Genomic DNA, 14,252 nt, shown 5'->3' on the forward strand with positions numbered 1-14,252 from the left:
CTCAAGTTTCAATACAATTACTATTACTTTTTATTCAATTCTCTCTTATTCTTGTTCCAAGATATTCATTCGCACCCAAGAACATGATGAACGTGATGATTATGTGACGCTCATCATCATTCTCACCTATGAACGCGCGTGATTGACAACCACCTCCGTTCTACATGCAACCGAGCTTGAATGTGTATCTCTTAGATTCCCCAACAGAATCTTCGTGGTATAAGCTAGATAGATGGCGGCATTCATGAGGATCCGAAAAGTCTAACCTTGTCTGTGGTATTCCGAGTAGGATTCCGGTAATGAATGACTATGACGTGCTTCAGACTCGCAAGTGCTGGGCGTTAGTGATAGACGCAAAAGAATCAAGGGATTCTATTCCAGCAGGAGCGGGAACCAACTAGTGATTAGCCGTGCTGTGACAGAGCGCGTGAGCGTAGTTTTCACTGCGAGGATGGGATGTAGCCTTCGGCCAGTGTGATGCCTCCAGACGATTAGCCATGCGAGTGACAGCGCAGAGGACCATTTTCCAGAGAGGATACAAAGTAGCCATCGTCGAACGGTGAACCCCTATACACAGCTTGCCATGGAAAGAAGTAAGAAGGATTGAGTTGAAGCAATAGGAAAGTAGGCGTTCTTGAGCCATACAGTATCTCCATTCGCTTATCTGAAATTCCCACTATTAAAATTACATAAGTATTTCTATCCCTTTTATTTCTATTTTATTATTAATTTTCGAAACCATAAACAAATTTAATCTGCCTAACTGAGATTTACAAGGTGACCATAGCTTGCTTCATACCAACAATCTCTGTGGGATCGACCCTTACTCGCGTAAGGTTTATTACTTGGACGACCCAGTACACTTGCTGGTTAGTTGAACGGAGTTGTGTTCACTCGTGCCAATTTCAAATTCCATAAAAGTACAAGGAGTACAACTTAAAGAATATGGATCACAATTTCGTCCACCAATTAACTTCCTCCTCATGTGCTTATTGATGTTAGTTGGTAGCTCCCCAATAGCCTTGAAGTTAGCTATGTCTGCAAACCAAGGGGATACTCGAATCATCATCAATTGTTCATCAGGAAAGCTTTCATTTACTGCTACTTGCTGCATTTCTTCTTCTTGTGGGATCCTTGAGAGGTGGTCAACTACCTTGTTCTCTGCTCCACTCCTATCTTTAATCTTAATATCAAATTCTTGGAGCAGCAGGATCTACCTTATTAGTCTGGGCTTAGATTCTTGTTTGGTAAGCAAGTATTTGAGTGCTGCATGATCAGTGAACACAATTACTTTTGAGCCAATGAGATATGATCTAAATTTATAAAAAGCAAAAACTATGGCTAAAAGTTCTTTCTCTGTGGTGGTATAGTTCTTTTGATTCTCATTAAGGACCTTGCTAACATAGTAAAAAACATGTACTAGCTTGTCTTTCCTCTCTCCTAGGACAGGACCAATAGCAAAATCAGATGCATCACACATTAGTTCAAAGGGAAGATCCCAGCTTGGTAGTGCTATAATAGGTGCAGAGGAGAGTTTCTTTTTGAGTTCATCAAAGGCTACCATGCACTCTCTATCAAAAACAAAAGGAGTATTTGAGACAAGTAGGTTGCTATGGGGTTTTGCAATCTTTGAAAAATCTTTAATAAACCTCCTATAGAACCCAGCGTGTCCCAAGAAGCTTCTGATTGCTTTGACATTGCAAGGTGGAGGTAATTTTTCAATTACTTCCACTTTTGCCTTGTCCACTGCTATACCATCTTTTGAAATCTTGTGACCAAGAACCACCCCTTCAGTCACCATAAAATGGCACTTCTCCTAGTTTAAAACCAGGGTGGTTTCTTGACACCTTTTTAGCACAAGAGCGAGATGGTATAGGCAATCAGAATATGAGTTCCCAAACACAGAGAAGTCATCCATAAATACTTCTATGAACTTCTTAATCATATCTGAAATAATGGAGAGCATGCACCTTTGGAATGTTGCAGGTGCATTGCACAATCCAAAGGGCATTCTCCTATAAGCGAAAACACCATATGGACAAGTAAATGAAGTTTTTTCCTAGTCCTTGGGGTCTACAACAATTTGGTTGTAGCCCGAATATCCATCCAGGAAATAATACTACTCATGTCCTGCCAATCTCTCAAGCATCTGGTCCATGAAGGGTAGGGGAAAGTGATCCTTCTGGGTGGCTTCATTAAGTTTCTGGTAGTCAATACACATACGCCATCCGGTCACTGTCCTCGTGGGTATCAATTCATTCTTCTCATTTGCCACAACAGTAATCCCTCCCTTCTTAAGGACTACTTGCACTGGGCTTACCCAAGGGCTGTCTTAGATGGGGTAGATCACCCCTACTTGCCATAATTTCAGCACTTCTTTCTGAACCACTTCAGTCATAGTTGGGTTCAGCCTCCTTTGTTGTTGTCTTGAGGGTTTGGCATCCTCTTCAAGTAAGATCTTATGCATACACATTGAAGGACTGATCCCCTTTAAATATGTAAGTGTCCAGCCTATGGCATCCTTGTGTTGTCTAAGCACTTGGATAAGTTCCTCTTCTTGTTCCTTACTCAGACTTGAATTTTTGATTACTAGGTAAGTGTTGTTAGCACCTAGATATGCATATTTCAAGCTGGGTGGTAAGGCTTTCAGCTTTAGTTTTGGTGACTCTGCATCTTTGTTGTCTGTGGTAGTTAGCATGATTGAGTTCCTCATGGTTGCTTGTGGTAGTTCTCCATCTGGTGCTTATTCCAGCTCAATGCTTTCTCCACATTGTTCTTCTTCTAAAACTTCTTGAACTATCTATTCTGTGGTGTCTACTAGCATTCTCCTATGGATTCTTTGGGGTAACTCATTGCTTTAAAGACATTGAAGACTATTTTCTCTTCATGCAATCTCAAGACTAGTTCCCCTTTTTGCACATCAATGATGGCTCTAGCAGTAGCTAGAAATGGTCTTTCTAGGATGATTGACGTGTTGATCTCTTCTTCCATGTCCAGCACAACAAAATTAGTAGGGAAGATGAATTCTCCTACTTTTACTAGCAAGTTTTCCACCACCCTATGTGGAAACTTAAATGTTCTATCAGCCAATTGGAGTGCCATTCTTGTTGGCTTGGTTTCTCAATCTTCATCCTTCTCATCATGGTTAGGGACATAAGATTTATGCTAGTTCCCAAATCACACAAAGATTTCTCAATAGTGATGTACCCTATGATGCAGGGAATTTCAAAACTCCCTGGGTCTTTCAGCTTTTAAGGTAGCTTCTTCTGTATGATGGCACTGCATTCCGCAGTCAATACTATGGTTTCCTTTGCCTCCCAGTTCCTCTTTTTGGTTATAAGCTCCTTTAAGAACTTGGCATAGAGTGGCATTTGTTCTAATGCCTCAGCAAACAGTATGTTCATTTGGATCTTCTTGAAGATCTCTAGGAACTTAGAGAACTGGCCATCCTTCCCATCTTTTCTCAGTCTTTGTGGGTATGGTGCCTTTGGCACATAGGGCTTCAAGACTGGTTTTGGTGGAGGTGAAGTTGGGATCTCCCTTTCATCCTTGTTCCCATACTTTGATGCAACCTCTTCATGATTATCTTTGCTTGGGGTTCCTTCCTCTACAACCTTCCCACTTCTTAGAGTTATGGCTTTACATTTTCCTCTTGGGTTAGCCACGGTATCGCTGGGAAATGTGTGTGTGGAAAGTGGGATTTGCTTGGACAAAATCCCCACTTGTGCCTCCAACTTTGAGATTGCTGCGCCTTGATTTTTCAGATTTGACCTGTATTCCTCTTGATTAGCATCTATCCTTTTGTCAGTTTGTGCTTGTCTGTCCATGAGGGTGGCGACTGCTCCTGAAATCTGGGATGACAGTTGTGCCATTGCAGCCTCCATCCTCTCAAAGTTGCTCTTGATTTCGCATGGTTCCATAATTAAGGATGGTTCATCTTAATTGAGGTTGTTGTGTATGGGTTGCTTGTTATGGTATGATGTGTTTTGTGAGTTATGGTAGGGTCTATGGTTCCCTGTTTGATGGTTGGGGTTATGGTTGGGATGCTGATTCGATGAATAAGGCTTGTTGTGGTCCTGGTTGTGGTTTTGTTGATTTTCCCACCCAAAGTTTGGGTTGTTCTTCCAACCTTGGTTGTAAAAGAATTTTAAATTTTTAAAATTAATTTATTCTTTATTTGTGAACCATTGTAGCAAAAAAAAAGTCAAATGTCCGGTTGTAGCATTATCCGGTGAATAAAAAAATAAAAAAAATATTTTTGAAAAAATAAAAAATTTTAAAAACCTAAATTTTTTATTTTTTTTTTTAAATTACATGATAAAATTTTTTATTTAAGTTACTAAAATAAAATAAAGTCCAGCAATATCTAGTAAACAACAAATTTGTAAATTTATTATTTTTTTAATTTTTAAAATAAAAAAATAAATTTTTTCTAATAGTAGAAAAAAAAACTTTCAAAAATATCCAAAAAATAAAAAAATAAAAGAATTTTAAATTTTTAAAATTAATTTATTCTTTATTTGTGAACAACTGTAGCAAAAAAAAAAAAAACTCAACTGTCCGGTTGTAGCATTATCCGGAGAATAAGTAGATTAGCCGTGTGACAGATGTATAATCAAACTGGCGGTTCGTGCTTTCCAGCCACATATTCACACGAACCCAAGTAGACACGGGTGTTGGTCAGGCACGCGGTCCTAGTATGATGAACAGAGTTGATTGTCATTGATCATCCTATTCACCATATTGAAGAATGAGTATACATCTTACAGTTAAATCAAACACGGATCGAAGAAGAAACAGTAATACTTTTATTAATTCATAGGACTCAGTAGGGCTCCTCCTCTCAACCTAGGAGGTTGAGAAACTCATACTGAAAGGAAATACAATGGAAAATGTGTAAAGTCTGTAAAAAGCTGATTAATGGTTCGAATAACATAAATCTAATCCCTTAAATACTAAACAAATGACTAGTAAGGGTAAAACAGTCTTTTTAGTGCTAGAATCCACTTCCGGTGCCCACTTGGTGAGTGTTTGGGCAGAGCTTTGATGAGATCCACGTGCTATGAGGTCTCCAGGGCGTGAAACACTGGCTAGGAGGTCCTCTCTGTGCGTTTGGATGCTGGTCTCTGCTCTTCGTGTACCAAGTTTTTGGCGCTGTTGCTGGAGATTTTTTCGTATATGGACAACTGACGGTTCATCTTATTGCTTAGATTAGGTATTTTTTTCAGAATTTCTTTAAGAATGAATTCTAGAGTTTCATGATGATCTGTTGAAATCTGGCTGGCTGTGAAGCCATGTCTAATCTTATTGGACCGAGGTTTCAACTTATCATCACAAGAGCTTGTTGATTTCTATCAAACTTGCTGTTGGAGCAATGATCTGCTGAGGCTTGGCTGGCCATTGGCCATGTCTAGTGTTTTGGACCGGAGCTTTCTTTGAAAGCTTGGCTGGCTGTGAAGCCATGTCTAATTCCTGGACCGGAGTCTTAGACTAGCATTGCAATGAATCCTGGAATTCTCATTAAGAATTCTGAAACCTTTATTTTCTTTTTTTTATATAATTTTCGAAAAAGCACAAAAAAAATTACAAAATCATAAAAACCAAAAATATTCTATGTTTCTTGTTTAAGTTTAGTGTCTCATTTTAAGTTTGGTGTATTGCATGCATTGTTTATTTGATCTTAGTTCCATTTTCAAGTTAATAACACAGGGAATTGAAGATTCAGTACATGCAGCAGAGGAATTACACAGAAAAAGCTGGGCGTTCAAAACGCCCAGTGAGGAAGAAAATCTGGCGTTTAAACGCCAGCCAGGGTGCCTGGCTGGGCGTTTAACGCCCAAAAGGGTAGTGCTTTGGGCGTTAAACACCATAATGTGCACCATTCTGGGCGTTTAACGCCAGGATGGCACAAGAGGGAAGATTTTGTTTTAATGCAGATTTTTTTTCAAGTTTTCAAAGTTTTTCAAAATCAAATCTTTTTTAAATCATATCTTTTCAATCAAATCTTTTTCAAAATCAATTTCTTTCCATTTTCAAAAATACTTGCTATCAATTAATGATTTGATTCAATATTTCAAGTATGTTACCTTTTCTGTTGAGAAAGGTTTAATGTTTGAATCATATCTTTTCTTGTTAGCTAAGTCATTAATTTTTAAAATCAAATCTTTTTAAATTGTTTTTCAATTTATATCTTTTCAATCATATCTGATTCTCACATCTTTTTCAAAATAGTTTTCAATCATATCTTTCTGATTTCTTATTTCAAAATCTTTTTCAAAAATCACTTGATTTCTTTTCCACTCTTAGTTTTCGAAAATCAATTTGTGTTTTTCAAAATGTTTTTAAAATCTTTTACTTAATTTTCAAAAATTTCTTCCCCTCTTCTCACATCCTTCTATTTATGGATTAACACTATTCCTTAATTCACAATTCGAACTCCATCTTTCTTGATAAGTTCGAATTCTCTACTTCTTCCTTCTATTTTTCTGTTCCTCTGACACCTCAAGGAATCTCTATACTGTGACAAAGAGGATTCCATATTTTCTTATTCTCTTCTCTTTCATATGAGCAGAAGCAAAGACAAAAGCATTCTTGTTGAGGCTGACCCTGAACCTGAAAGGACCTTGAAGCGAAAGCTAAGAGAAGCTAAGGCACAACTCTCTGTAGAGGACCTAACAGAAATCTTCAAGGAAGAAGAACCCATGGCAGCCGAAAACAACAACAATGCCAACAATGCAAGGAAGGTGCTAGGTGACTTTACTGCACCTACTCCCGACTTCTATGGGAGAAGCATCTCTATCCCTACCATTGGAGCAAACAACTTTGAGCTTAAACCTCAATTAGTTTCTCTAATGCAACAGAATTGCAAGTTCCATGAACTTCCATTGGAAGATCCTCATCAGTTTTTAGCTGAATTCTTGCAAATCTGTGACACTGTCAAGACTAATGGGGTTGACCCTGAGGTCTACAGACTTATGCTATTCCCTTTTGCTCTAAGAGACAGAGCTAGGATATGGTTGGACTCACAACCTAAAGAAAGCCTGAACTCTTGGGAAAAGCTAGTCAATGCCTTCTTTCCACCTCAAAAATTGAGTAAGCAAAGTTCTTTCCACCTCAAAAATTGAGTAAGCTTAGAGTGGAAGTCCAAACCTTCAGACAAAAGGAAGGTGAATCCCTCTATGAAGCTTGGGAAAGATACAAACAATTGATCAGAAAGTGTCCTTCTGACATGCTTTCTGAATGGAGCATCATAGGTTTTTTCTATGATGGTCTGTCTGAACTATCCAAGATGTCATTGGATAGCTCTGCTGGAGGATCTCTTCATCTGAAGAAGACGCCTACAGAAGCTCAAGAACTAATTGAAATGGTTGTAAATAACCAATTCATGTACACTTCTAAAAGGAATCCTGTGAACAATGGGATAAATCAGAAGAAAGGAGTTCTTGAGATTGATACTCTGAATGCCATATTGGCTCAGAACAAGATATTGACTTAGCAAGTCAATTTGATTTCTCAAAGTCTGTCTGGAATGCAAAATACACCAGGCAGTACTAAGGATACTTCATCTGAAGAAGAAGCTTGTGATCCTGAGAACCCTTCAATGGAAGAGGTGAATTACATGGGAGAACCCTATGGAAACACCTATAATCCTTCATGGAGAAATCATCCAAATTTCTCATGGAAGGATCAACAGAAACCTCAACAAGGTTTCAACAACAATAATGGTGGAAGAAACAGGTTTAGCAATGGCAAGCCTTTTCCATCATCTTCTCAGCAACAGACAGAGAATTATAAGCAGAACCACTCTGACTTAGCAACCATGGTCTCTGATCTAATCAAAACCACTCAAAGTTTCATGACTGAAACAAGGTCCTCCATTTGGAATTTGGAGGCACAAGTGGGACAGCTGAGCAAGAAAATTACTAAACTCCCTCCTAGTACTCTTCCAAGCAATACAGAAGAAAATCCAAAAGGAGAGTGCAAGGCCATCAACATGGCCGAATTTGGAGAGGAGGAAGAGGCAGTGAACGCCACTGAGGAAGACCTCAATGGACGTCCACTGGCCTCCAATGAGTTCCCTAATGAGGAACCATGGGAATCTGAGGCTCACACTGAGACCATAGAGATTCCATTAGATTTACTTCTGCATTCATGAGCTCTGATGAGTATTCTTCTTCTGAAGAGGATGAGTATGTCACTGAAGAGCAAGTTGCTAAATACCTTGGAGCAATCATGAAGCTAAATGACAAGTTATTTGGTAATGAGACTTGGGAGAACGAACCTCCTTTGCTCACCAAAGAACTGGATAACTTGACTAGGCAGAAATTGCCTCAAAAGTGGCAGGACCCTGGAAGTTCTCAATCCCTTGTAACATAAGCACCATGACCTTTGAGAAGGCTCTGTGTGACCTAGGGTCAAGCATAAACCTCATGCCTCTCTCTGTAATAGAGAAGCTAGGGATCTTTGAGGTACAGGCTGCAAGAATCTCACTAGAGATGGCAAACAACTCAAGAAAACAAGCTTATGGACTTGTAGAGGATGTTCTGGTGAAGATTGAAGACCATTACATCCCTGCAGATTTCATAGTCCTAGAGACTGGGAAGTGCATGGATAAATCTATCATCCTTGGCAGATCCTTCCTAGCCACAGCAAAGACTGTGATTGATGTGGACAGAGGAGAATTGATCATTCAAGTGAATGAAGAATCCTTTGTGTTTAAGGCTCAAGGATATCCCTCTATCACCATGGAGAGGAAGCATGAAGAGCTTCTCTCAAAACAGAGTCAAACAGAGCCCCCACAGTCAAACTCTAAGTTTGGTGTTGGGAGGCCACAACCAAACTCTAAGTTTGGTGTTGAACCCCCACATTCAAACTCTAAGTTTGGTGTTGGGAGGTTCCAACATTGCTCTGAGTATCTGTGAGGCTCCATGTGAGCCCACTGTCAAGCTACTGACATTAAAGAAGCACTTGTTGGGAGGCAACCCAATTTTATTATATTTTATCTATTTTTCTTTGTTATTTTATATTTTCTGTAGGTTGATGATCATGAGAAGTCAAAAATCAATTGAAAAAGCAAAAACAGAATGAAAAACAGAAAGAAAAATAGCACACCCTGGAGGAGAACTTGCTGGCGTTTAAACGCCAGTGAAGCTAGCAAATGGGCGTTTAACGCCCAGTCTGGCACCATTCTGGGCGTTTAACGCCAGAAAGGGGCACCAGACTGGCGTTAAACGCCAGGAAAGGGCAAGAAGCTGGCGTTAAACGCCAGAAATGGGTACCAGCCCAGCGTTTAACGCCAGAATTGGCAAATGGTGCATTTTTGCACGCCAATTGGTGCAGGGATGACTTTTCCTTGACACCTCAAGATCTGTGGACCCCACAGGATCCCCACCTACCCCACCACCCTCTCTCTTCTTCTTCACCCATTCACCAATCACCTCAACACCTCTTTCCCAAAAACCCTTCACCTATCAAATCCCATCTTTCTCTTCACCACTCACATTCATCCTTCATAAAACCCCACCTACCTCACCATTCAAATTCAAACCACTTTCCCTCCCAAGCCCACCCTTACATGACCGAACCCTACCCCTCTCTCCACCCCTATATAAACCCATCTTCACTCCTTCATTTTTACACAACCTAAACACTACTTCTCCCCCTTTGGCCGAACCACAAAGCCATCTCCACCTCCTCTATTTCTTCTTCTTCTACTCTCTTCTTTCTTCTTTTGCTCGAGGACGAGCAAACCTTTTAAGTTTGGTGTGGTAAAAGCATTGCTTTTTGTTTTTCTATAACCATTTATGGCATCCAAGGCCGGAGAAACCTCTAGAAAGAGGAAAAGGAAGGAAAAAGCTTTCACCTCCGAGTCATGGGAGATGGAGAGATTCATCTCATGGGTGCATCAAGACCACTTCTATGAAGTTGTGGCCTTGAAGAAAGTGATCCCCGAGGTCCCTTTTCAAACTCAAAAAGGGTCAACTTTGATCAAAGGTTGGACCAAGTCCTCACAGTCATTTGTGAAGAGGGTGCTGAGGAGCGGATAATTTATACGCTTTTTGGCATTGTTTTTAGGTAGTTTTTAGTAAGTTCAATCTACTTTTAGGGATGTTTTCATTAGTTTTTATGTTAAATTCACATTTCTGGACTTTACTATGAGTTTGTGTGTTTTTCTGTGATTTCAGGTAAATTCTGACTGAAATTGAGGGATTTGAGCAAAACTCTGAAAAAGGCTGACAAAAGGACTGCTGATGCTGTTGGAATCTGACCTCCCTGCACTCGAAATGGATTTTCTGGAGCTACAGAACTCCAATTGGCGCGCTCTCAACGGCTTTGGAAAGAAGACATCGAGGGCTTTCCAGCAATATATAATAGTCCATACTTTATTCGAAGAATGACGACGTAACTTGGCGTTGAACGCCAAGTACATGCTGCTGTCTGGAGTTAAACGCCAGAAAAACGTCATGATCCGGAGTTGAACGCCCAAAACACGTCATAACTCGGAGTTCAACTCCAAGAGAAGCCTCAGCTCGTGGATTGATCAAGCTCAGCCCAAGCATACACCAAGTGGGCCCCGGAAGTGGATTTATGCATCAATTACTTACTCATGTAAACCCTAGGAGCTAGTTTATTATAAATAGGATGATTTACTAATGTATTGGACATCCTGGATTGTATTTTGAATCCTGTGATCACGTTTTGGGGGCTGGCCTCTCGGCCATGCCTGAACCTCTTTCACTTATGTATTTTCAACGGTGGAGTTTCTGCACACCATAGATTAAGGGTGTGGAGCTCTGCTGTACCTCAAGTATTAATGCAGTTCTATTTTCTTTTATTCAATTCTCTTTTATTCTTATTCCAAGATATTCATTCGCACCCAAGAACATGATGAATGTGATGATTAAATAACCCTCATTATCATTCTCACTTATGAACGCGTGTGATTGACAACCACTTCCGTTCTACATGCAACAAGGCTTGAATGTGTATCTCTTAGATTCCCCAACAGAATCTTCGTGGTATAAGTTAGATAGATGGCGGCATTTATGAGGATCCGGAAAGTCTAACCTTGTCTGTGGTATTCCGAGTAGGATCCTGGGTATCCGGAAAGTCTACCTTGTCTGTGGTGTCCAAGTAGGATTCTGGTAATGAATGACTGTGACGTGCTTCAAACTTGCAAGTGCTGGGCGTAGTGACAACGCAAAAGAATTAATGGATTCTATTCCAGTAGGAGCAGGAACCAACCAGTGATTAGCCGTGCTGTGACAGAGTGCGTGAGCGTAGTTTTCACTGCGAGGACGGGATGTAGCCATCAACCATGGGTGATGCCTCCAGACGATTAGCCATGCGAGTGACAGCCGCAGAGGACCATTTTCCCGAGAGGATTGAAAGTAGCCACCGCTGATGATGAACCCCTATATATAGCTTGCCATGGAAAGGAGTAAGAAATATTGAGTAGAAGCAGTGGGAAAGCAGGCGTCCTTGAGCCATACAGCATCTTCATATACTTAACTGAAATTCCTACCAATGAATCTGTATAAGTATTCTATCCCTTTTTATTTTCTATTTATTATTAATTTTCGAACTCACCATAAACAATTTTAATCTGCCTAACTGAGATTTACAAGGTGACCATAGCTTGCTTCATACCAACAATCTCTGTGGATTCGACCCTTACTGGCGTAAGGTTTATTACTTGGACGACCCAGTACACTTGCTGGTTAGTTGAACGGAGTTGTGAAAACAACTGATGCCATAATAATGATTTCATACAAGTACAAAAGAACATGGATCACAATTTCGTCCACCAAGTTTTTGGCGCCGTTGCCGGGGATTGTTCGAGTATGGACAACTGACGGTTCATCTTGTTGCTCAGATTAGGTAATTTTCTTTTCAAAAATCTTTTTCAAAATTTTTCTTTTTATTTTTCGTTTTCCAAACTATATTTTCGAAAATATTAATAAAAATCCAAAAAAATTAGAAAATCATAAAAACCAAAAATATTTTGTGTTTCTTGTTTGAGTCTTGAGTCAAATTTTGAGTTTGGTGTCAATTGCATGCTTTAAAAATTTTTCTTGCATTTTTTTTCAAAAATCCATGCATTCATAGTGTTCTTTATGATCTTCAAGTTGTTCTTGATAAGTCCTCTTGTTTGATCTTGATGATTTCTTATTTTGTGTTGTTTGTTGTTTTTCATGTGCATTTTTGCATTCATATTTTCCATGCATTAAAGATTTCTAAGTTTGGTGTCTTGGATGTTTTCTTTGCATCAAAAATTTTTCAAAATTATGTTCTTGATGTTCATCATGATCTTCAAAGTGTTCTTGGTGTTCATCTTGACATTCATAGCATTCTTGCATGCATTCATTATTTTGATCTAAAAATTTCATGCATTAAGTATTTTTGTTGTTTTTCTCTCACATAATTAAAAATTTAAAAATCAAAAAAATATATTTTCCTTATTTCCCTCCAAATTTTCGAAATTTTGGGTTGACTTGGTCAAAAATTTTTAAAATTAGTTGTTTCTTACAAGTCAAGTCAAAATTTCAATTTTAAAAATCTCATCTTTTCAAAATCTTTTTCAAAAATCATATCTTTTTCATTTTTTTTCTATTTTTCGAAAATTTCAAAAATCTTTTTCAAAATATTTTCAAAATCTTTTTCTTATCTTTATATCATATTTTCGAAAATTAGCTAACAATTAATGTGATTGGTTCAAAAATTTGAAGTTTGTTACTTCCTTGTTAAGAAAGGTTCAATCTTTAAATTCTAGAATCTTATCCTGTAGTTTCTTGTTAGTTAAGTCATTTTAAAATTTAAATCTTTTTTAAAATATCTTTTCCTTAAAAATCTTATCTTTTTATCTTATCTAACTTACTATCTTCTTATCTTTTTCAATTTTGATTTCAAATCTTTTTCAATCAACTAACTAACTTTTTGTTTGTTTCTTATCTTTTCCAAAACCACCTAACTACTTCTCCCTCTTCTATTTTCGAAAATATCTCTCTCTTTTTCAAAAATTCTTTTTAATTAATTAATTGTTTCATGTTTTAATTTTAATTACATTTTATCTCTAATTTTCGAAAATTACTAACCTCTTCTTCAATATTATTTTCGAAATTTCTCCTCTCTCTTTTCTTCTTCTATTTAATTATTTAATTACTAACACTTCTCTCTACCTCTCTTCATCCAAAAATCCGAATCCCCTTCTTCATTCTTCTACCCCCTTCTTTTTTCTACTAACATAAAGGAATCTCTATTCTGTGACATAGAGGATTCCTCTTTCTTTTCTTGTTTTCTTCTCTTTCATATGAGCAGGAACAAGGATAAAGGCACTCTTGTTGAAATTGATCCAGAACCTGAAAGGACTCTAAAGAGAAAATTAAGAGAAGCTAAATTAAATTATTCTAAAGGTAACCTTTCAGAAACATTAGAATAAGAGAAGGAGATGGCAGCCGAAAATAATAATAATAATGCAAGGAGAATGCTTGGTGACTTCACAAAACCAACGTCCAAGTTTGATGGAAGAAGCATCTCCATTCCTGCCATTGGAGCCAATAACTTTGAGCTTAAGCCTCAACTAGTTGCTTTAATGCAACAAAACTGCAAGTTTTATGGACTTCCATCTGAAGATCCTTATCAGTTTTTAACTGAATTCTTGCAGATCTGTGAGACTGTAAAGACGAATGGGATTGATCCTGAAGTCTACAGACTCATGCTTTTCCCTTTTGCTGTAAGAGACAGAGCTAGAGTATGGTTGGATTCACAACCCAAGGATAGCCTGGACTCCTGGGATAAGCTAGTTACTGCCTTCTTAGATAAATTCTTTCCTCCTCAAAAGCTGAGCAAGCTGAGAGTGGATGTCCAAACCTTCAAACAAAAAGATGGTGAATCCCTCTATGAAGCCTGGGAAAGATACAAGCAGTTAACCAAAAGATGTCCATCTGACATGTTTTCAGAATGGACCTTATTAGATATATTCTATTATGGTCTCTCTGAATTTTCGAAAATGTCATTGGACCATTCTGCAGGTGGATCTATTCACCTGAAGAAAACGCCTGAAGAGGCTCAAGAACTCATTGACATGGTTGCAAACAACTAGTTCATGTACACATCTGAGAGGAATTCCGTGAATAATGGGGTACCTCAGAAGAAAGGAGTTCTTGAAATTGATACTCTGAATGCCATACTGGCTCAGAACAAAATGTTGACACAACAGGTCAACATAATCTCTCAAAATCTGAATGGATTGC

The 14,252-nt window shown here is 38.5% G+C and overlaps 2 non-coding genes across 2 annotated transcripts; both read right to left on the minus strand.

Moving 5' to 3' along the window:
• Positions 1 to 7,126: 7,126 nt before the first annotated feature.
• On the minus strand, positions 7,127 to 7,234 carry LOC130978342 (small nucleolar RNA R71). Its single transcript, XR_009085991.1, has one exon. It is a non-coding gene; the product is annotated as a small nucleolar RNA R71 (small nucleolar RNA).
• Positions 7,235 to 13,846: 6,612 nt separating this feature from the next.
• LOC130977843 (small nucleolar RNA R71) lies at positions 13,847 to 13,950 on the minus strand. The gene has a single exon (XR_009085517.1). It is a non-coding gene; the product is annotated as a small nucleolar RNA R71 (small nucleolar RNA).
• Positions 13,951 to 14,252: the final 302 nt, after the last annotated feature.

This window comes from Arachis stenosperma, chromosome 4, assembly GCF_014773155.1.
Source record: "Arachis stenosperma cultivar V10309 chromosome 4, arast.V10309.gnm1.PFL2, whole genome shotgun sequence".
In the NCBI taxonomy this organism is placed as follows: domain Eukaryota; kingdom Viridiplantae; phylum Streptophyta; class Magnoliopsida; order Fabales; family Fabaceae; genus Arachis; species Arachis stenosperma.